This window comes from Lissotriton helveticus, chromosome 4_1 (assembly GCF_964261635.1).
Source record: "Lissotriton helveticus chromosome 4_1, aLisHel1.1, whole genome shotgun sequence".
Lineage (NCBI taxonomy): Eukaryota > Metazoa > Chordata > Amphibia > Caudata > Salamandridae > Lissotriton > Lissotriton helveticus.
The window spans coordinates 1,378,370,027-1,378,393,765 of NC_136063.1; positions in this window are offsets into that span (position 1 = coordinate 1,378,370,027).

Genomic DNA, 23,739 nt, shown 5'->3' on the forward strand with positions numbered 1-23,739 from the left:
TCCGTAGACATTTATAATGTCAATGTACTTGCCCAATGGGTCTTTAAGTCCAACCCAGAAGATGTTGCAGTTGTTGATAGGGAGCTCCTCAGAGGCACAATTGAGTGTGATGCTAATCAAAATGAGGAGCCCTCCAGAGGGGCGGCCGTGTTTAGAAGGGATTACTGGTTTGTGGAACATTACGAAACCTGGGATGGAAATAGGGCTCAGACTCCAGGTTTCCTGCAGGATGCAGATCTCATGTGAGGTAATAAACTCAAGCCAATGCGGGAGATCTAGCTTCCCCCTTATGCCGACCACGTTCCATGAGACTATGTTTAGTTTCCTTAGATCTATGGGAGAGGATGGATTGGAAGTAGTAATTGTCATGGTGTGTTGGACCAAAAGACTGGATGAGATTCTACCATCAGCCCAAACGTCATCTCCCATGTATAAGGCCGAACAAGCGTGTGCAAGAGGATGAGTGCTGTAGGGGACTAATTCATGTTCGGCCAAGCAGTCATCGGAACCATTATGCACCAAGAGGGGAGAAGCAATTTGATTGGAGTTCGAAGGTAACACATATGTCCGGTGGTTCTCTAGTGGCAGTCAATCATTCTGTGAGAAAGACGAAGGTGGTGTATAGTCTTGAGAGTAGGCTCACAGGAAGGGATGTTCATTTTCAGTTGAATATTGGTGGTGGGTGGGGGACGTGATCTGGCTTCCAGGGCAACTAAATTGTGCACCAAATTCTCACTTGTGAGGGTGAGTTCAACTGCGTTGACAGTATTGTTGGTTAGGATGCATCTACTAACACACAGAAGATATCAAGGGTCTCTTATAAATACCACTTTCAACGGTACCTATTTGTGGTATCCGGAATTACATATACCAATTGGTTATCTAGGAACTTGCATAGGAGAGAAATGAGAAATAAAAAGAGGATGAAAAAGAAATGAAAACACCCATCAGCCCACACATTGGCGGAACTTCATCATCTGGGTTAGAATGGAAAGATGGTGTTTGCTAGACACTTCCTCAGGAGATTCCTTGAGGATTGCTAGTATCAGATCGTTAGATCGAACCATCAACCACAAGATGGAAAGTTTTTAGGCTGAAGGCGCAAGTTGCAGTGCTCGAAAAGATTGTGAAAAGTGTAAACAAATATAGTGGTGGTCTAAAAATACCTGTTTTGATGTCTAAGAAAACTTTATTGGATGCGACCATCAAAACGGCATGTTTAAAAACAGAGTGAAAATAGTATGTAGAAAATTACTATTCACCATGGATATTGACTGGTCAACATGTTTCAGCCCCTACGGGCTTTCATCAGGACCTATGATGTACACTACTGCAACACTTACCATTTGTCGTGATAAACAGTGAAGATTATGAAAACCTACCAATTGTGAAGTAGTATCATATCTTGATTTTCAAACCTCTCCCAACAGTGTAGGGAGGAACGGCCTCACCTCGCCTGGCGCTCGCTCAGGACAAAGAGGCCACGCACTCTCCGTCGTTGCCTCGGTCTGGCATCTGAGCCTCAGCTCAGATGCCAAAGAGGCCACGCACTCTCCGTTGTTGCCTCGGTCTGGCATCTGAGTGACAGATCACAGGTGCAAGGTTGGAAATAGGACTATTACATGTTATTGGTGGAATGCAAGTGGTGGGCTGGTTGAGTTTTGTAGATTTTGTAGACATGGATGTACCCTGAGAGCGCAGGGATGGTACTGTTCACACGCCACTGCGATCTACAATTGTGAGATATAATATAGAAATAAGGGTGTTCAAAGCCCCTATTGTTTCTTTGAGGGCTATGATTTCCCTCTGGAGTTCATGGTTGGTTGGTGCTATCCCGGTGTCCACCACCCTGCAATAAACCTGGTGGGTGGTCATGTTCACCCCGCTAGATGTTAAAGCAACATTGCCCATGCTCTACCTGTGGACAAGTGAATTTAAATTGACTGTTTGTCCGCTAGGGCTGCAAATTTGTTACTTAAAATAAGATCTGCGGGGATCCCACCTAGGATTTCACTGGAGTTGCTCTGGGGGATAGTGGTGGGTACATCATTGGCTTCAGAAGCTTTTGGTGGCTGTTTGCTATTGCCAGCCTTTTTGAATAAGCTTAGAATACTGCCAGAACCTGAATTAGTTAGTTGAGCAGCAGGGGGATAGTGGATTGTGGGGCCTTAGGGGGAGGTACTGATACCGTGAACATGCCTTCACAGTCATTCAATAGGTTATCAATGCGGTCTGGCACACTTCCCCTGCATACCCCATCTCTCTCAGTCCCAGGACTAGTGTTCCTAGTCCATTTTTTAGTCTTTTTATTTTGGGCGCCTACCAACCATCCCTCAATCACTTTCCTTTTGCCCAATTAGACCGAGCTAGTCGATAAATGATAAAGGAGCTGTGTAGGGCTAGATGGAATCCGGTCACAGTACCTTAGTGTGGGGAGGATATCATAGTCCGAAAGCCTTGGTTTACAAATATCAGATCGATGGACCAGCCCGGCCTCCTCCGGGCTCTGACGTGTGCAGACTCGCCCACCCTTGGGTCGGGCACGCCCCCACGCATCCCTTGCTGCGGGAGCCCTGGACAGACTTTAAGCGCCTCCTGGAGCAACTGAAGTGATGTTGGCTGCGCGGGCCACTGTGCAGGCTGCGGCATAAAGTCAGGCTCCCCCACATCACCAGAGACACCAAACGCAGCAGGTAACTGAGCTCCTGCACTGCAGGAGGCCTGGATAGACTTTAAGCGCCGCCTGGCGCAACTGAAGTGACGTTGGCAGCACGGGCTGCCGTGTAGGTTGGGTCGTGAAGTCCGGCTCCCCCACGGCACCAGAGATACCAAATACAATAGGTAAGTGAGCTCCCCGAACAAGTAAAATGTATAGTTAAACTAAAACACATTTGTTGTTAAACTTAAAAATGTAAAATGACAAATAATTATTTAAATACTCTCCAGCTTCCATCTCTTTACAAAGATTCCCTAAAAGAAAAATCTATGGCTTAAAAAATGGACAAACTGCCAGAAATGAGCGACTATCACAAACAAGCAAAATATATAAGAAAGTAAGTATACATAAATTATTACAAAAGTATAACCTCATCCAAATAGTGAGCAAAAATAAACCTAATGACTTCAAATGCTACAAACTACCAACAAATTAAGTTTTAAAGGAAAACTTATGTTTTTGTTTGATCCAATCGACATTAAAACACCACCAATGGAAAACCTGTAACACAGTGAATATCAAAACACAAATATCCTTTTTATATATGCCCTACTTACAAATAAACAAAACACTTACTATGACACCTCTTAACCTGGATCCTCCAACCTTTTCTGTAATAAGAGCTACTTATATTCAGTGCAAATCATCCTGATCTGCTATTAATATTATTGTTGTTGCAATAGTGACAACATCAGACAAGAATCCATTAGCGCCATCCTATACAAGATTATTAGCAGGGATCACCTCAGTGAATCAGGCAGGGTTCCCAGCAGTAAGGTGAAAAAGGCTTTGCCAATTTGGAATGTGTTTGTTTGAGTAATACATAAGAGCCATTGCTGCACTTCCCACCCCTGGCACCAAGGTAGTGAGATTAAAAACAACTTTCCCCAACACTACATGGTTGCTATCATTGAAATTGCAGGTTGAAATATGTTTTCGAAATTCAACCATTTTCTTCCAAACTTCAGCCAAAGGGTCCTAAATATACACATGATTTTATTTTGAAAGTACATTTTTCAATTTTGCTATATGTATATTTATTCAGCTATGCAAAACCTTCTACAATAGTAGGCTGGGCTTCACACAAGTGAGCTACTTACAGGTAGCTGGACAATCACCAGTAGCTTATGACCTACTTATTGGAGATGCCTGTCTTAAACCATATCAAACAGAAAACAAATAATTACTACTGACAAAAAATAATCATGGACTTTGAGCAAGCCATGATTCAAACCATTCTTAACATTTACCCTCACACAGCCATACAAGGCTTTTACTATCATTTTATTCAAAGTATATGGAGACAACTTCAGAAATCTGCACCAAGTTTAGACTATTTTACAAACACATACGAGACAGCCACTATAATTTACTAATAGAAAGCCCTTTCTATCAATAAAATGAAGACAAGCTTATCCACCTAATAGACTATTTTGAAACACTTGGATTGGCAGACTGCATTACGCATGACACAGATGCCAACCCAAATTCCAAATGCCATGGTGAAATGTCTATGACAGTACCTCGGCACAGGAAGCCAAAACAAATAATGCAGTGGACCGATGGCACAATGCCTCCCAATCCACACGAGGCAGAACCCACCTAAACTGTGCAAATTTATAGAAGCATTACAAAAATAGCAAAGCTGCCAACAACTAAGAATGCAGCAATCTGTTAGCCAAAGTGGCCCTAAATGTAGCATACAAACCAAAAGAATGTACGTAAAGCTACGAGTTAAAGTCAAAATATTCATAAATACAAAAGGAATACATTACCTAGAAATGGTAGTCAAAGGCATAATATAAAATAAATAGTAACCTACCAAAGTCCTAAAAAATTACAAGTAATTCTCAACCACATACCAAATCTTTGTTATTTTAAGTAACAGATATAATAGTTTGTGATTCATGTAAAAAAAAACATTAGAAAATTTAAGTGGTAATGAAGACTAATATAGGATAATTGTATATAAATTATAATTTTTTTAATGTAACCGTCACCAACAAAGAAAGTAAAGAACAAACTCAATCGATTGCATGAATTAATTAAAACATATAAACCAAACTATGTCACATAACTATCACGTAATATTAACACAAACACTATGAAATTAGGTTTCCCACCCAAAATAAATAAAATAAATAAATCTTACTGTTCTGTAGCTGTGGAACTTTCTTTGTGTCCATACAATAAAAAAATGATATTCCATCAAAAATGGAGAAAATATGGTCCAAAAAGTCTAAAAAGTGAAAAAAATAAAATGAATCTTATCGATATCTCTGAAAGTAGTTAAAAGTATCCAATAACCATAAAAAACTGATACTGTTCAAAAAACATAAATGCGCCAGTAAAAATGAAAAACGAAGATCAAAGTAAAAGCATTGGTTAATTATAAGCCAAAATTCATTTTCTTTAAAAAAAAAAAAAGGCAGCTTCCCACTGACACATTCGGAGACAAACACCTGTGAAAGTAAATTGACATTTAAAACCTCACCCACAAAAAACATTCCACTCCCAAAAAACATAATCATATTAGACACTAATGGGATGACATTTACTAATACCACTCTAATGTAACCAATTTGGGAAAGGTGTTGGACACTAAAAAGGTGACATTTACTATTCCCTTTGCTATCTAAAGCAATATTAGGAAAGCGCTGGACACTAAGGGCCTGATTCTGATGTTGGTTGGAAAGCTTCCAGACCGAATCGGTGTGGAAATGGCTTCCGACCCACTTGGATCGGGGGAGTCCGAACGACAGAGTACGATGCATCCGGATGCTTCCAGATACGATTTGGTTTGACTCCCATTGACTTCAATAAGAGCATATGTTCCTAACCTCATCATAATTGGGCCCTGGGTCGGGAAGACACGTTCCCGATCCGATTTGGAAGGAGCAAATGCCATTAGGAGGTCTTCCTAACCGCATCAGAATCAGGGCCCAGGTCTGAATGCTTACCTAACCGCATCAGAATCAGGCCCTATACGGTTGACATTTACTATTCCCAGGCCAATTCAACCATATTGGGGTGAGGTGTTGGACACTAAAGGGGAGACATTTAATATTCCCACTCCAATATAAATCAATTTGAGGATGGTGTTGGACACTAAAGGGGTGACATTAACTATTCCCACTCCAATATAAATCAATTTGGGAAAAGTGTTGGACAGAACAGTGGTGATATTTACTATTACCACTCCAATCCAAAACATAACTGGGAAGCACTAGACACTAATCGTCTGACATTTGCTATTTCATGTCCAATGCAACCATATTGGAGGAAGGTGATTTAGGGAAGGTATTAGACAATAAAGGGATGGCATATAATATTCCCACTCCAATCTACACCAGTTGGATGTACGTTGTTACAACGCATGCTTTTACTACGCATGCCTTTACAACGCAGGTTTTTCAACGCAAGTTGTTACAACGACTTGCGTTGGGGGGTGCTGGATAGTGAATAGTTTAATTTACTATTCCAACTCCAGTCCCCGTGGATAGTAGGGAAGGTGTTGGATAGTAAATTAAACTATTACCTATCCTAGAGCACCCCCCAGCGCAATTCGTTATAATGATTTGCGTTGAAAAACCTGCGTTGTAAAGGCACTACGTGGTAAAAGTTGCATCGTAAAGGATGTTTCCCCACCAGTTTGGGGAAGGTGATGGTCTCTAAAGGAGTGACATTTACCATTCCCAAATCAATACAACAATATTGGGGGAAGGTGCTAGGCACTAAATGGGTGACAATTACGATTACCACTCCAACATAGACCAATTTGGGAACGGTGTTGGACACTAAAGGGGTGACATGTACTATTCTTCCCGCTAACTTACAATAATTTGAGGAAAGAGTTGGACATTAAAGAGGTGACATTTACTATTCCCACTTCAATCTAAACCAAATTGATGAAGGCGTTTGATAGTAAAGAGATGACATTTGCTATTCCCACTCCAATCTAAACCAATCTGGGTAAGGCGCTGGACACTGAAGGGGTGACACTTACTATTCCCACTCCAATACAACCATATTGGAGAAAGGTGTTGGACACTAAATGGGTGACATTTCTATTTTCACTCCAATCTAAACCAATATTGGGAAATCACTGGCAATTAACAGGTGGTATTTACTATTCCGACTCCAATCCAGCCATATTGGGGAAAGTGGTGAACACTAAAGGTGTGACATTTAGTATTCCTACTCGAACTCAAAGTTTTAAATATGGTTTTAAATATGGTTTGACGCTATTGAATATTAGAAATATTGCTCTATACCAATGTGCAAATAAACATATCTATAGGATACTTAAAAAATCTTTCATTAAAAAGGCAATTTTCTAGATTGGTAACATAATTATGCCCAAGATGCAATTTCCGTTATCCTGGAGTAATTGTGCGTAATTTCCGGCATTTGACATTACACTTGTCACACGAAATGCCTGAAATTACTCCATTGTGCCATATCACCCAATTAACCTTCAGTTCAGGTAAAAATCTTATTGTTGGAGCACAAGAACAATACGTACTAACAGAAGACGAGCAGCGATTGTTCTTTCTAGCCCAAAATGTGCACCATCAAAACATGAACATTAGGATTAGTTTTACACCAAAATATAGCAAAAAGTAGTGAATTGGCATTGTATGAAATTGTCAGCTGCCTACCCAGGTAGCAACCACAATCTCTGTCAGGGGGAAACACAAACAAATCCCAAATTAACCTGCACTTAGCTTAGAGGGAATGAGTAAATTATTTATGCAGCACTTCAAACAGTAATAAAATGTAAGCACAACAGAAGAAAATCCCCACACCAATTTAGAAAAATAGAGTAAAATGTAATTAAATATTTGAGACCAAAACGACACAAATTCAATCAGTAGAACCAGACTATATGTTAAAATAGTGCCTAGAAGCACAAAGCACAAACTGTTGTTATCTGGTGGTGCTGGACAGGGAAAAAGTCACAAGTTGAGGCTGACCATCCTGTAGCCTGGGCCAGCTACAGGGACCCAATTAGGCCAGCTGAAAAAAAGTACCCTAAATTCTGGCTGCAGGGCGATGCAAAGCCCTGCATTGAGGATGCATCCTGCATCGGAGGCAATTCAAGGTCCTTGCATACAGATGCATCACATAGTGGCAGCTCCGAGGAGCTGTGGTAGTGATGTGATTTCCTGCATGGAGATCCATCGTGCAGCAGCTGTTCCGAGTAGCTGTGGGCTGCGAAGCGAAGTGCTGCATCATGCAGCGGTTTCAATGCAGAGACTTGTGAGTTGTGCTGGGAAAACAGAATGGCTGTCAATGCACCTTCAGGTACACTTTCAAGGGCCCAGGACTGGGGTGGCACCACTTGGGCAGAGACCAGGTTCTGGGTTTCAGGTTGTTTGTGCTTGTTCTTTCCCTGAGCCTCTAATCAGAAGGCCAGCCACTGGCCCTTAAAGTCACTCGGGTGGTCCACGGTTCAAGATGCAAGTCCAGTCCTTCACTCAGGCAGCAGGGCAGCAAGCAGCAGTTCAACAGGACAACAGAGTAGCAGTCTTTCTTGCAGAGTACCACAGCAGTCCTTCTGAATCTTCCACAGGTCGGCAGGTGTTCTGAAGTGTAGGGATGGGTGATAATTTCCACTCCGCTGGTGGAGTTGGTAGAGTTTTGGCCACTCTGTGTTATGTATGTAACGAGGAGTTCTGGCCAAGTTCCTCTAACAACCGTGTGACAGAGTTTTTTCTCGCACACGGCTCACCAACAATATGTTGGCAAGTATGAATTAGAACTGGCGTCCCCTAGTGCAATTTCCAGGCACTAAGAGGGCATCCGGAGAGATTTTCGCAACCTTTCATGGCGAGAAAGCGACAGTTCAAGAAAAAGATCTATTTGAATGGAACAAAACCAACTCCAGAAGCAGCACCTTCTGACTTGTCACGTGGTGACATTTGCCTTCATTTTCAGCTCAGAACAAGCTCCCAGTGCTAAAAATCAGTGCGCTCATTGTGACGTGATGACTTATGCCAGTTCACAGAACTCTGAGGAATGTTGCAGAGTTTTCATGTAACTCCCCAGAATCCTGTGGAGGGACACGCCACAAGTTCTGCCCACCCATACTGAAGAGTTGAGTCTGAGGGTTCAATATATGTGCATGGTGCCCATTTTGAAATAGAAAATGGTTCTGAAGATTTCCACCTTCAGAGGTGCTTGGAATTTCCTGCCTCCCGGCCCTGGCCCCAGATTGTGACCTTTGTCAAACCCTTTGTGAGTGTTCTCAGGCAAAGCCTTTGTACTGTGCACTCCTGCCAACACCAATGCTCTTTGTCTCACTGTCTGGGAACAATATAAAAAGGGCAGCTGCCAGCTACACCGAGTCATGTGACGCAAGAAACAATCTGCAGGTACCAAATGGTTGGGACAAGAAAATGCCAACTTTCAAAAAGGTAGAAACAATGAGTATCCCAACTGGTATTATTCATAGGCAAGTATTAAGGATATGCATACACTATTATCCACAAGGAAACAAGGAGACTCTATTTGGTTGTAGCATGTGCCCATGGCATCATTTATATAAACTATTTGAGGAAAGGTAGAGAAGGGAAAAGGAAATATTTTACAGTTATAACAGCACTGTAGTACATTAATAAATGAAAAAATTTGCAACCCAAATTGCACGTGGTGCTCGTGGTTTGTGAGTGAAACCGGAAGTAGCAATTCAGGTGACAATGTGAACAGCAAATAGAGTCTCCTTGTTTCCTTGTGGATAATAGTATATACATATCCTTAATACTTGCCTATGAATAATAGCAGTTGGGATACTCATTGTTTCTACCATAACTGACCCCAATCCCAACACGGTTGACGGGTTAACGCTCCTGTTTGTTTATACAACTTTCAAAAAGGGACCTAAAAAAACTAATTTTTCATTAAAGAAGGGGTTTGATTACAATTCTTTAGACACCAAACTCGATATTCCAAGCTATTCCCAAATGAAAGTTATCACTTATCAAATGTAAAAGGTTGTCCCCATGTTATCCTATGGGAGAGGCAGGCCTTGCAATAGTGAAAAACACATTTGAGAGTTTTTTCACTACCAGGACATGTAAAACTTAAAAGTACATGTCCAAAATGTTCAACTTTTTAAATACGTTGCAACCTGCCCTTTGAGCTGTTTAGGGTCTACTTTAGGTGTGACCTATATGAATTAAAAAGTAAGGTTTAGGCCTAGGAAAAGGTTGATTTTCCCAGGTCGAGATGGCAGGTTAAACTGCACACATAGGCTGCATGGCAAGCCTGAGACATGTTTAGAATGGCTACTTAAGTTGTTGGCACATTCAGTGCTGCAACCCCATGTGTAGCATTTTCATTTGCAGGACCTGGCTAGATGTAGTACAATTTTACTAATGACCTACAAGTAAAGTATGCATGCCAACTGGGTGTAAGCCATTTGTACCAATTGTACCATGATTAAAGGAGAGAGCACAAGCACATTAGCAATGTTAGGAGTGGTAAAGTGTGCAGAGTTCTAAAACCAGCAAACACTAAGTCAGAAAAAACTGGACGATGGAAGGCAAAAAGCTAGAGGAAAAGAAACTACACCAAGTACTTCAGGCACAACTGGGTGTTTGCTGTAATTTTGGAGAATTTCCACAAATTAATTTATGTGAAGTTCACATAGGCCTAATCACTACCTTTACAGTACTTACAGTCACACTTTATCACAGCAACAAAAATAAACCTTCATAAACACCTTGATTCCTTAAGAGTGATTTAAACATGTCTACTTCCAAGCACTGGATGGCTCCACCCAATTAATGCAATCACTTAAAAAAGATTCAGACTATAAAGAGATGCTGAACTATCCATCCTTGAAGATAGTGGAATGTTAAGTATAGCTCTATAAAACTTACACTGTTCTGCATCACTGGCATATGTAAGCACTGAATGAGCTTTGCAGCAACACCACAGGGGCATCCCTCTGGCTCTTATGCGCAACACCCAACACTTCCAATTTAGGGCAAGTGATAAACATAAGTTTTACCAATAATGAATAAAAAGCTGAATAGCCTCTAATGCTACTACCCAAGACAATGTTATAGGACAATACCAGCTAAATGAGGCAGATAAGGATGTAATGGACCACAAGTGTGAATTCAACCCTCTATGTAAAACATTCTTAAGTTCTGATTAGACCTTGATCACTATGCTGTCTCTCATAGCCTGCCAAGAAAAGAATGTGGTCAATTACAGAAGCACAATAGACAATTAGAACATTTGTTATGTTTTGCCTCCCCCCATTGAGTCTTGGAACTGTTTCAAGTTTTATTTTTAAATAAATGTGCTTGATTTCACTTTTTGATATGGGTAAAATTGATGTCGGAATCACAATTGTTGCTTCAATTACACTGGGTGTCATACACATAGAAGTAAAATGGTAGAAAGCATGTTGACTACTGCAAATGTGTGATCATAAATTCCTCTGGAAAGATCAAAATTAGTGTTTTTGGGCATAATGACTACTTTATATTTGCAAACTAATGTGAAAGATCGAAATAATGGATGAATAATCTATCGTTCCTTAATGCAAGGAGGTGTCTGTACTTTCCTGTTGTAATTGAGATGATTGATTGTAAACCAATTCTCTTCAAGAAACTATTGGCAAGGCTAATCTCAGTTGTTTCAATTAAACCACAGCCCTTAATTTAAGAGAGTAGTATCCCACAAAGATACATACCCACCTTTTTCAAGCAACTCGCAAATGTGAGACAAAATGTCCTCTAACATATTTAAAACTTAATGCTTAGTGCTTGTAAAAACTGAAATTGAGAAACAATATACAAGACAACACACATTTGGTAATCATAATTTAAAAGCCTGACTGGGCCACAACATTATGAAGCAGTAATCGTGTGTGAGATTATCGTGAGATGCAGCATACAGGATGCCGTTTTAGTGGGACATACTGTGTTAACAAGCAGTGATATTGCATAAAACACTTCACCAATATAACTTATGTGAAATAAAATCGTAAATCACAAATCCAATTAGTCACTCCCCAAGCCCCAACAACAATCAGTAGTTCCACACTCTCACACATGCCTAAAAGCCATTGACGCCCTCTCTACCCCTAACATACATCACAGCAGACATTTATCCTGGACAGTTCTCTCTTCACACCCCAACTTCCATCAGTCTTATCCCCGCACCAAAAAACTTAAAATCAATTCCCACCCCGAATCCCAAAAACATGCAGTAAATTCAGCCATGGCCATAGTGACAGGTGGATCATGAGATAAGTGTGAAAGTGAAATGCGATGGCCTGTCTCCATCTCTGGGGGATATTCACAAGAACGTGCAATAATCATCGCCTAAATAGGCTACACAATTTTTCATATCGACGTCTATCTTGGGAAAATAACTCCATGTCAACATCGTATTCACAACACGGCGGTAACATGCGATATTATCCGGATAACTGTCAAATATCTGCGATAAAATCACCGAGACGGCGATAAAAATATAACCCGAATGTGAAAAAATGTGTGGGAAAAATCACTTTGAAAGCGGCAACAAAAAACACAAACAACTGTGAAGCACCATGGAGGTAACCGGAGCAAGTACACAGGACAACCAGAACCCCACAAGCCCCATGGAGGACCAACCTGGTACCATCATTGGGGAGACGGTGGCAGGATTTGGAGGATCGGACACTGCACAACATGACCTGAGCCAACAGCAAGAGGATGAGTAATGATCAGGGACTGGGGGATGGGGGAGATGGGCACAATGGCACACATGCACGAATGTATGACATAATATCGACCACAAAAATATCGCAATACAAAAATATCGCAACAAAAATATCGAGGACAATAATATCGGGATCCTATCTTCATAAAGGTAAGTACAAAAATATCGAAAAAATAATATCGTAGTACAAAAATATCGAAATTAAAAATATTGTTTTTTTAAATGTATTAATAATAATGTAAAAATAATGTTAAAATACATATAATTTAACAAATATTAATAAAAACATTAAAACATAATTAAAAAATTAAAAGTAATACATATACATTTAAAATAAAATAAAAATTTAATAATTTATTGTAATTTTATTTTTTTTAATTTCATTTAATTGATTTAAATTAAATTTAAATTTATTTTATTTTTACCCTTTACGCCTGTACCCCAAAAACCCAAAACTGACCCTGAACCCTAAAAATACCCCTGTACCCCAAAAACCCAAAACTGACCCTGAACCCTAAAAATACCCCTTTACCCAAAAACTGACAACTGACCCTGAACCCTAAAAATACCCCTTTACCCAAAAACTGAAAACTGACCCTGAACCCTAAAAATACCCCTTTACCCAAAAACTGAAAACTGACCCTGAACCCTAAAAATACCCCTTTACCCAAAAACTGAAAACTGACCCTGAACCCTAAAAATACCCCTTTACCCAAAAACTGAAAACTGACCCTGAACCCCAAAAATACCCCTTTACCCAAGAACTGAAAACTGACCCTGAACCCTAAAAATACCCCTTTACCCAAAAACTGAAAACTGACCCTGAACCCTAAAAATACCCTTCACCCAAGAACTGAAAACTGACCCTGAACCCCAAAAATGCCCCTTTACCCAAGAACTGAAAACTGACCCTGAACCCTAAAAATACTCCTTTACCCAAAATTAATTAACATTATTTAATTACCAATTAATTATTAATTAACAATAACAATAAAGTAAATATATTAGCACATTAGCTATAATTAATTTAATTTACTAATTAATATTAATTTTTCCCAAATAATTAATTAACAATAAAAAAAGTATATATATTAAAAAATTAATCTAATCAATGTAATTAACTAATTATTAATAATTAATTACCAATTCATTATTAATTAAAAATATGTACAAAATTATATTAATTAATTAACTAATTAATATTAATTAATTACCAATTAATTATTAAATAAAAATATGTACAAATTTATATTAATTAATTAACTAATTAATATTAATTAATTACCAATTAATTATTATTTATAAATATTTACAAACATATATTAATTAATTAACTAATTAATATTAATTAATTACCAATTAATTATTAATTAAAAATATTTACAAACATATATTAATTAATTAATTATTATTAAATTACTTCCCACCCTATTCCCCTATAAACCCACAACCCGCTCTAATACTAAAACGCAAAATGTTAACAAAATTACTAATTTTCAAACATACATTTCTAAACATATTTAGCAAACATATAAACAACAAAATAAAATACATAACACTAAACAACAAAATTTCGATATTACTAACATACATACCTTAATCTCGATATTCTGTCTGTCGATATTATGGCACATCGATATTCTATACCATCGATATTAAAACATCGATATTATTGTATATCGATATTTTAATTTCGATATTTTGTCTGACTACCACATGCACAATTAAGTATAGCACATCTGCGGAGAAACCATGTCCAAGAGTCACAACTCCGATGAGAGCCCAATTTACCCAAGTCTGCAACATCTCAGCACTGAATAAGCACAGAAGTGAAAGGCACACTGCCTGAAAGGGATAAGGGCCAGCCAAATCAGAGCTGAATGTGCAACTCACCCACAATGCAGCACACACGCATAGGTATCAGAGCAGTCCAATATTGACAACAATGTTGTACAAACTGGTACACTTTCACAATAGAACAGAGGACACAACTGCTGCCGCTTGTGTGTAGAAGATGGCCATTCGCATAGCAGGAACTGTGAGATGACAATGTACAAGTACAACCTCACATCCCTGATGGTGAAGAAATATCAACTGTCCCGCATTAAATAGGCATCTCCTCACAAACAGTCACAATGTACATTGTAATGCAGTCTGTCAGCAAACTAGTTCAATGCGTGAACATACATGTGAACACAATGTCAATCTGCCTCTCCCCTACACATTGCAGAGGGAGAATCAACACCTCCTGCAGAGCAGACCCAACAACACAATACTGATGATGAAGAGGACCTCTCCAACATCAACACCCAAGCCCTCAAACAACTCATGGACAGCTCCAGCACCCCACCACTGGGAGCAGGGCAGCCCTGTTGCATCAAGGAGACCCCACCCCCTGTACAGACCTCACAGCAGGAAGCACCCACCACCACGGCTGTCTCCCAGGACCCCCATGACCTACACGTGGCATTCGAACACCGTGTGTTAGGGTGCCAGGAGAAGATGGCTGATCAGCTGCGGGTGGGGTTCGACCTCATGGCAGCCAAACTAGATGCCATACGTGGGTGTCTAAGTGGGGACCACTTCCAGTCCCTAAAGGACACCCACTGTCCGCACCATGCTCTCTAATAATCCATGGTTGACATCGCTGGAGTCATGACTCTTAGCCAAGAACAACTGTCTAATCATAGTGGCTTCAACGATGTCAGCTGGGAGTTGGGAAACATATGGAGAATGATGGAGAGCTTGGAGCGGATGCAGGCGGAAAGAATGTTTGCCACGGCTGCACACCAGCGAGATGTAGCTGTGAACTGCCATGCCCTGCAGATCCTCATCATGACATTGCCACCACAAGGCCTGGCGCGGATGAATGCTGCTGCTACCACTCCATCCACATCTCCGCCCCTGAAGTGTCAGTGCCACACAGTGCGGCAGACATTCCACCTCCAGCCCCTGATGTGTCACTACCACACAGTGATGCAGAAAAAACACCACCACCCGAATGTGAGGTACCTGACACATCAGAGTATGAAGATGATGATAATGAATCTGGCTTTGTGGTAAGAAGGAAGTGGTAGTATTCATCTCCTCCATATGGCCGGTTTCAGCTTGGTTCTGCCCTCTGCATCATGCCCTGGAATAACACCTTCCACTGTCCCCCGATACACTCAGCGACACTCACTTTGGACCTCGACATGGACTGCCATATTTTGTCTGGTTACCAATGACACAGCAATCACACTGCGGACTGAAGTCTTCTACTTCCGATGAACTTGTCAATCCCTAAAGGACTCTGGTTAGCCCTCCATGGGGCAACAATGTAAAGTGGGGTTTGTATGGCCCTGTACTGGTCCAGCTTCAACACTCCACTGAATGTCAATAAACCATTCTAGTTCGCACAGATGTATCATGCCTATTATCAATCAAGTATGTAAGTATTGATTAATGTAGGGACAGTGACTCAACAAAAAGGTACTCCATCGGTAATGCTATCAATGCGAATGTATTGCCATGACCCAGATAGGCAGTGAGACACACATTGTCATTCAAATCAACACTCATCACAGTTGAATACAAGTGAAGGTGCATAGACTTTATTAGCATATGCGTGTCAGTACGGGCAAGATAAGTGCCACAACATGCAGACCAATGCAGCAGTATGTCAGAATGAGGAACGTTGCCAAGCACACCTCTCCACTCCAGGGGAGTGCCTCACCTTTCACAGGGGTGTGTCAACCAGCATTGTTGTCCACTCATGTATTCAGGCAAATGCAGCCATGTCCACTGTTGTCATGGGATATGTGACTAGAGCTCCAAGGTGCAGCAAGGTGTTGGGACATGTGCAATGGGTTCCAATCAGTTGTGGCTGCAGGTACAACTTTACTCGTACATGACAGCAATTGCAGCTTTGTGGGCCATCATTTCCAACATGAGGTCATTGTCGACTTCATCAAAAAGGACAGTGAGTCGATCCATTAGCTGGTCTGGACAGATGTGCTGCGTCCACCCCATTTCACTAATTCGCACTACAGCCCAATGGGGGAGCGGTTCAATGTGGTCACTGAACACGAGGATTTGTGCAATCTCCCAGGTCCAGCTGCCAGCATGTATGCTAAGTATCAAGGCATCCCATAAATGGGTATCACAGTGACACTCCTGGTCGTGTGCCAACAGGGGGCACACACACATGTCAAAATCCAGTTCAGCTACCATCCTGTTGGATAGGCAGACATCCATGGACCACTCGAATATGCGCGATCGACAATGCAACACAGGCTGAACGCAGGTGACATTGACAAGGTGGAACCTTAGCTGGTAACTGATCTGCAGTACTGTCAATGGCAGTGCCCCCAGTAAATGCAACATACATGCACGGTACAGTTCCACATGACAGGGGTTGTGCATGTGTCCGGGATGTTCTGCCATTGCGTCAGTGGCTCTTGTTTAAGCGGCACCGTTCTGACCTGCACCAGTTCTGTGGATGAAATGCCACAGCTCGGATCAATGAGTTGTTTCAGTGTGCAATGGTTGTACGCCTGGGATGGTGTGGGAGTAAGTGTGAAGACCATTCCATGCAAGGTAACTTCGAGCAAGGACTTCTGTGTGTGGGGTGTGTATACGTGGGTCTTTTGTTAGGCTGTGCGTAGTGTGGGAGTTGTCATCAGCTGCTATAGTATCTGTCAGGGGTGCCGGGCACATGCAATTCCGAGGTCGGAGGCGCTGATAGTTCAGATAAAGGAGCTTTCATCCCTATTGTTAGTTTGTCATCTGCTTGCATTCAAGTATTGTGAAGTGGCTTGTTGGGGGTGGGCTAGGATGTGTGCGACTTTGGGGTTTATGTTTGACATGTCTTGCATGTGGCAGATATGCGGCATCACTGTGTGTTACAGCTGCTTCTCCCTCCCCCAGAGCCTATTTACTTGGGTGCCCTGCTCGTTGCATAAATTGCACTACTATGGCACAACATTGTCATTCCTGTCTGCGCATGTCCACAAGCCTGACAACGACATAGTGATGTTGAACATTGAAGGTGGGCGGCCAGGAGAGTGTAGGTCTATGGTAAGGATAGGGCGGACACAGATATAGAGTTCATGCCTGGCTGAGCTCACGCTGCGAGTAGGGCGAGGCATTTGGATCATGCTGCGGCAATTCAGATACACAGAACACTTGGCATGTATGAGCCAAGACCCAGACAAGTCTTGCGCTCCTTAATTTCTCTGTTTGTGCGAGCCTGCCCTCCGGGTGCATGCTACATTGCAACATTGTCGATTGAGATCCCCGGGCAAATTCTTCCCACCCCTATGCTGGACTGGGGAATGCCGGCCCAGCCCACTCCGCTTCCGCTTACAGGGGGGGGAACGACAAAGCTACATTTCCAATGTCTTACCCACTGCCTAAGGTGACATGGTTGCGTCTGCTGTCTACAGCACACTGTAATGTGGTAGGGCCCGGAGCCATCATGCCTACATAATGACCACACGGACACACTTAGATAGATAGTGGAACTGGCTACGGGTACGTGCGCCCGGCCCCTTTTTATTACCAGGGTCACTTGTCCAGTGACGCCTGTGCTGGATAGGTGTGAGGTGAATGGAAGGCAGCTCTCAGGGAGTGGTTGGTGCTGGCAACAACTAGAACAGTGATCACACACAAAAGATTCAGTCATAAAGGGTCCATGACTTGTGCTGCACTGAGGGAGGGGCACCAGATCTGGAATCACACACAAAAGATTCTTTCATACAGGGTTCATGACTTGTGCTGCACTGGGGTAGGGGCACCAGAGATGAGCGTTCTGATGTGAAGAAATTGTTAATGATTGTGTCCCTTTGGGATATTCCTGCTGCAGCTGCTGTGGGGTGTGGTACACCTGCCTCATCTTCATCATCATCGTCCCAGGTCTTCCCCACTGTCTGAGGTGACAGTGTTGTATCTGCTGTCCACAGCACGAAATGTAATCATAAAGGGTCCATGAGTTGTGGTGCACAGAGTTAGTGACACCTGAAGAGCTCAGCGTGTGCGCAGACTGCAGTGATGGTGTGGTCTTGCAGGTCATGAATGGATTTGATATGTGTGGTCCTGCTGACCGCAGTGTAGGCCGGAGGCAGCCGTCAGCAAGGGCCCACAGCCATGTGGCGTTGACTTGAGCTGCACAGAGTTAGTGGCACCTGATGAGCTCAGCAGGTACGCAGCCTGCGGTGATGTGTCGTCTGGGCGGGCAGCACTGGAAGCAATGTCTGTTGCCTACTGAACTGTGCCATAAATAAATCAAGACTCGATTTGAATTGGGGGACCTGCTGACCGCACTGTAGGCCAAAGGCAGAAGTCAGCACACACATAACTCCGCGGTGCTGTACTGCTGGGGGCCTGTGTCACGGAGGTCAGCGATCGGCAAAGGAGGCTGGTGGTCATGGGGGAGGACTCGTGGCAGGATGAGGGGCGCCACCCTGGTGGACGCGTTGGCCATCCCAGAAGTGGACCACACCCAGAGCCCCAACCTATTTCTTCACACTCCTATGCTGGACTGGCATACGCCGGAACAGCCCACTCTGCTTCCGCTTACGGGCGGGGGAAAAAGCTACATGACCGAGATCTTCCCCACTCCCTGAGGTAACATGGTTGCGTCCACTGTCCACACAACTACAAACACCAGCGGTATATGTCCACATGGACATGTCTGTGCTCTGCATACTGAAGTCTGTCCAGCAAATCACTGCCACACTTGGCATTGTGTACATTCATATTCATGGGTGACTTGCCTCCTTCACACATACATGGTTCCCACCTCCCCCACATTCTGCAGTTGTGCGGCTGGGGGCTATACCGTTTTTGGAAAGTTAGCTGTCTTGTTCTGCGCTGCCTCTATAGTAGTACGGGGGGAGGGCCGGAGGGGTGGCGGTGGGTGTTGTGGCCCTCTTGGGTCTCCGAGCTGCATGATCAGTAGCTCCATGACATGTGTTGGTCTTCAGATGTGGCTCTGGGCTGGGCTCCCTTTCATACTTCTACTGCAGGTTGTCGTCCTGCTTAATACTGGTTAAAGGCAGGTGCTAAATCCCTTCTGCTAACGCGCCTTATCGCCTGTTTTAGATTGTATCGCAGATCTGGTTGGTAATTGAGAATGTCGCGAACTGGTGTTTTCGTGTGTTTTTGCATGGGAACGCCTACTCTGCATATCATTAGCGTTAGTTGTCACTCTCATCCATGGCAATATTTTTTGCGGCAGCTATTGCTGGAAAACTGGCAATATCGGCAGATTGCACCGGGCTGGGAATAGGGTGATAAATCTAGTGCCACTTTTGCGGTGCTAAAGTGCCGATAAATCGGCGATGAGTCCTTGAGAATATTCACCTCTATTGTTGTGGAGACAGATTTAACCAACTTAAAAGAAACCCATATCACAAAAGTCGCCTTTGGCTAAAGTGGAAATTAGCTCTTGTGTGGTTAAATTGTTTGCTTTTGGAAATACGCGTATGTAAACGTTGAAGGGTGGCTCCTGTGTCTGAGATGTTATGTCTATATCTCGTGGCTGCTTTTTTTCCCGTTGAAGTGACGCAGTTCTCTTTTTGTCGGCCCGTCTTCGTGTGTCCACCTGGATAGACAGCACAGGGCTGTTTGAAATAACGGTTGTGATATTTGTTCTGCTGAGCTCTGTTTATTCATTGCTTTTCAAACCTCTCAGATGTGGTACAAAGGTGCGACACAGTTCGAGTTTTCTGAAGAGTGGAAGGAAATGACTGAAAAATGTTTGCAGAGCACGGAATCAAATTCAGTTATGCAAGCATTTCTTATCAACTCAGGCCTTGCAACCAGCACGTTTTATACTTACCATGCATTACATTTGACAAAAAAAATGGCGAAATTCTATCCTCTCAGCTGCTCTCTGTCCACCTTTATCAACTTAACTCAAATCATATTTTGTTTTCCAATTTGGTCCGTGCAGATCCGGTGAATAGAATGCTTTACGTGACATAGAGGAGACTTGGAGCTAAATAGGAAACAGGGGGCCAGTCATGCGTCAGCTCGCGCGCGCCCCTCAGATTGGGAATGAAGAGAGAGGCTCATCAACATGCACATTGGAAACAAGATCTGTCAATCAGCACGCGGAGGCTGCAGGTCAGTGATGCCCGGGTGGCTTTATTAGAGCAGACTGGGGGAGACGGCGACACTATGCTCTGCTGAGGGTGGTAATTGAAACGCTTTTCTTGAAAATGTATTTTGATTCTCATACCCGAGCCAAGAGCTAAATCATTATACAGTACTGATGAGTAAACGCACTCTCTCAATAGCTACGAAAAATGTTTAACATAAGGCATTTTATGCAGAAGTATGACTGCACTGTTGCACAAAAGCCTTTTTATCTTCTGGAAGGAGCTGTGTTTTTTACGTAAATTGTGTAAAATCCCGAATGGTCTTCTGCAGCATACCTACGAGAGCAAACAGTGCCTTTATCTGTGCTTTTCGCTCGGAGATAGGTGTTTTACTTGTTAATAGCATCCATTAGGCCGCCGTCTCGTGAAGATAATTGGCGGCAGTCAACATTTTACTGCACTGAATCAAATTATTACCAGTCTGTTTGCAGATATAGATATTATGAGTTACCTGTTGTACATTCCTTTGTGGCAATTCAATAGCTGTTGTCTTCGCTCAAAGCAAATGGCTGCCCAGCCGCCTTCTGCTTCCACTGTCTTCCCATAGGCAGTCAGCAAATGTTTGACCCCGCATTCATAAACCGCCCTATTCCACCTAATGCCTGTATATGCCCAGGTAGGAAGCTAATGTAAAAGCATGCCATCCTGTCTACAAAAACATACATATTTGTCAATAATGACTTCTGCGTAAATAGTAAGTTATACTGTAGATAGCATCATTAAAAGCATGCCAATTTAAAGTATACTAACCTACCGGGTCGTTCGGGGGATCAACAAATATTATGATCATCCTATATATCTTGGGGCACAAAAATGCCTAGTAGGATGCTGCACATTACAGGGGAATACCACGATGCCATCCACCAGAGTTCATCAAGTTTGTTTACCTAATGGTGTTTCAGAGATGTTAAGGTTATGATACCTAGTGGCATCCCCTAACAAAATTAGACATCAGTACTATGTACAAGGCAAGGAAAAAGCTAATAAAGAAGGAAATTGAAAGGGCAGATCAACATATGTTTACCTTTGTGCTAAGAAGATTTTGGCACTCCTGGCTTAATTTACTAAACACCACTACTGGATGCCTACAGCAGTGAATTACATTGCCTCATCCACCGCCAACAAGTAAATTATTCTTTTGACGAGTAGCCGGGTTCCTGCTTCCTTCGTATCCCCTGTGTCCACTAGACTATGTGTTGCCCACCCAAGCCATGGCAGAAGTCTACCTGTCAATTCTTACCTCCACCACCACCAACAAGCATACATCTTCTTTTTAGGAGTAGCAGGTTCCTGCTTCAGTGATCTCTTCTGTGTCCCGTAGACCATCTGTTGGCCTCCCTAGCCATGAGTGTAGTCACCTGTCAATTCATAACCCCCCCTTTTCATAGGAGGCACTAGGCCAAGTCATATTGAAAATATAAGGACTCCGACAAAAATCTCCATGGTTGCTGTTATTATGGAGAAGAACAGATTCTGATTATGATCTAGCGGATTTTCACTCTCTGCCACGCTGTCTCCAAATTCCATCTACCAACTTCTTCAATATTGTTTTGTAAGAGATAGCACCTCGGTGTAACTTGACCCGTTGATTAGGGTAATGTTGCTTCCTGCATATAGCAAAATAGCACCTCTGATTTGTCATTAACTACTCTACAGTCTGAAACAGACTCACATTTCCGAAGCGTTTCATAGATATAAAACAATTCATTGCTGTTGAAAGTAATAAACAAGAGTTTATCTTCAAAGAGTTACCTTATGTTAATTTTGACTTAGATGGAGTCCTTGTTCATCATTCTGACTCCTAGCTTTATTCTCTCTGGCTCAATGTAAAAGACAAACAAAATTATGGCACCTGCAATGTATGGGCCTCGTATAGCATACATTTTCAACAGAATTCTTATTATAGCGTTCAGGTCACCTAAATTAGGAGTATAAATTGTTGCTTTTGTAAATAGTTTCTAAGTTGTATAAATAATCATATTTGCCCGTCTTCTAATTTGGTTTAGAAATGTTCTCCCACTTATATTGCCAATTTTTGCATACAGGCAAGTGCTGGTTCTGCTACACTTGTTTGTAGCAGTTGCTGGTCCCCAGTGGCGGTTCATGGAAAACTGCAATGAATGCCTTTGAGTTGTGAAATTGAAGCAATCCATTCACATTTCCAGAAACAATCCAGCCGTCATTCCACCTACTTATATGCCCAGGTAACTAAAATTGGCCAACCTGAACATCTCTTTGGTAAATATATCTAAGTTTCATATATTCATTAAGATTTTGAAATGTTACTATGTCTAAGTCTAGTTCGTATTACTTTACAAATTAGCGAATATTTGTTTTGTATTTTCTGGCCTTTGAGTCACCTGTGATTCACGAATAGTCCCCTTCATTTCCACCTCAATTTCCCTTTCCTTACTTGTCTCCGAGGAAACTCCTCTTTCTCCACTTACAGGCTTGTCACACAGTGGGGTCACCCAGTAGTTTCAAGGGATACAATGGTATCAAGCACGACATACACTAACATATTCTTAACAAATAATTAATTGGAGATGAGAGAGAGGAAGATGATGACCAGCAATCCCGGATGCAGAAACTTCAAGGAGTCAGGAGAACTGTGCTCTTACTGTGCTGAGTATATTTAGGAAATGCTGATCTCTGCCCATGCCCTTCAGACTTCATGCAGGTGAGTGGAAGTGGGCAGGCACATGAGCAAAGAGCCAGTACTAATCTCTGGACCTGGATTTTTTTTCCTCTCTCTGTTTTTTGTGTTTCCATGCCCAGCAGTACTCTCCATCACCTTGTTCCCAGCTGATTCTGTCAATATTTCCACAGTTTCACATTATATTTTCACAATCTACTGCTTGCGAAGTGGAGGACACCTCTTTGCTGAGAGCTGGAGCAGTGCAAGGCTGAGTGAAAGCACTTGAACCATGTTCTGAGCAGCGAGATGCTGGGATTCACCCCTATGAACCGTGCCATCACAAAACCTAAAGTTCATGACATTCCGTGCTGCACTGACAGCAGTCATGGCTGAGACCAGTGAGTCAAAAATGAGATTATCCCAACAAACCACATTTTTCCAGCAAAAGTAACAGGAACATGTGTTTGCTTGAGGAAGAAGCAGAGCAGGCCAAGGACCTGCAGCAAAATATGTTG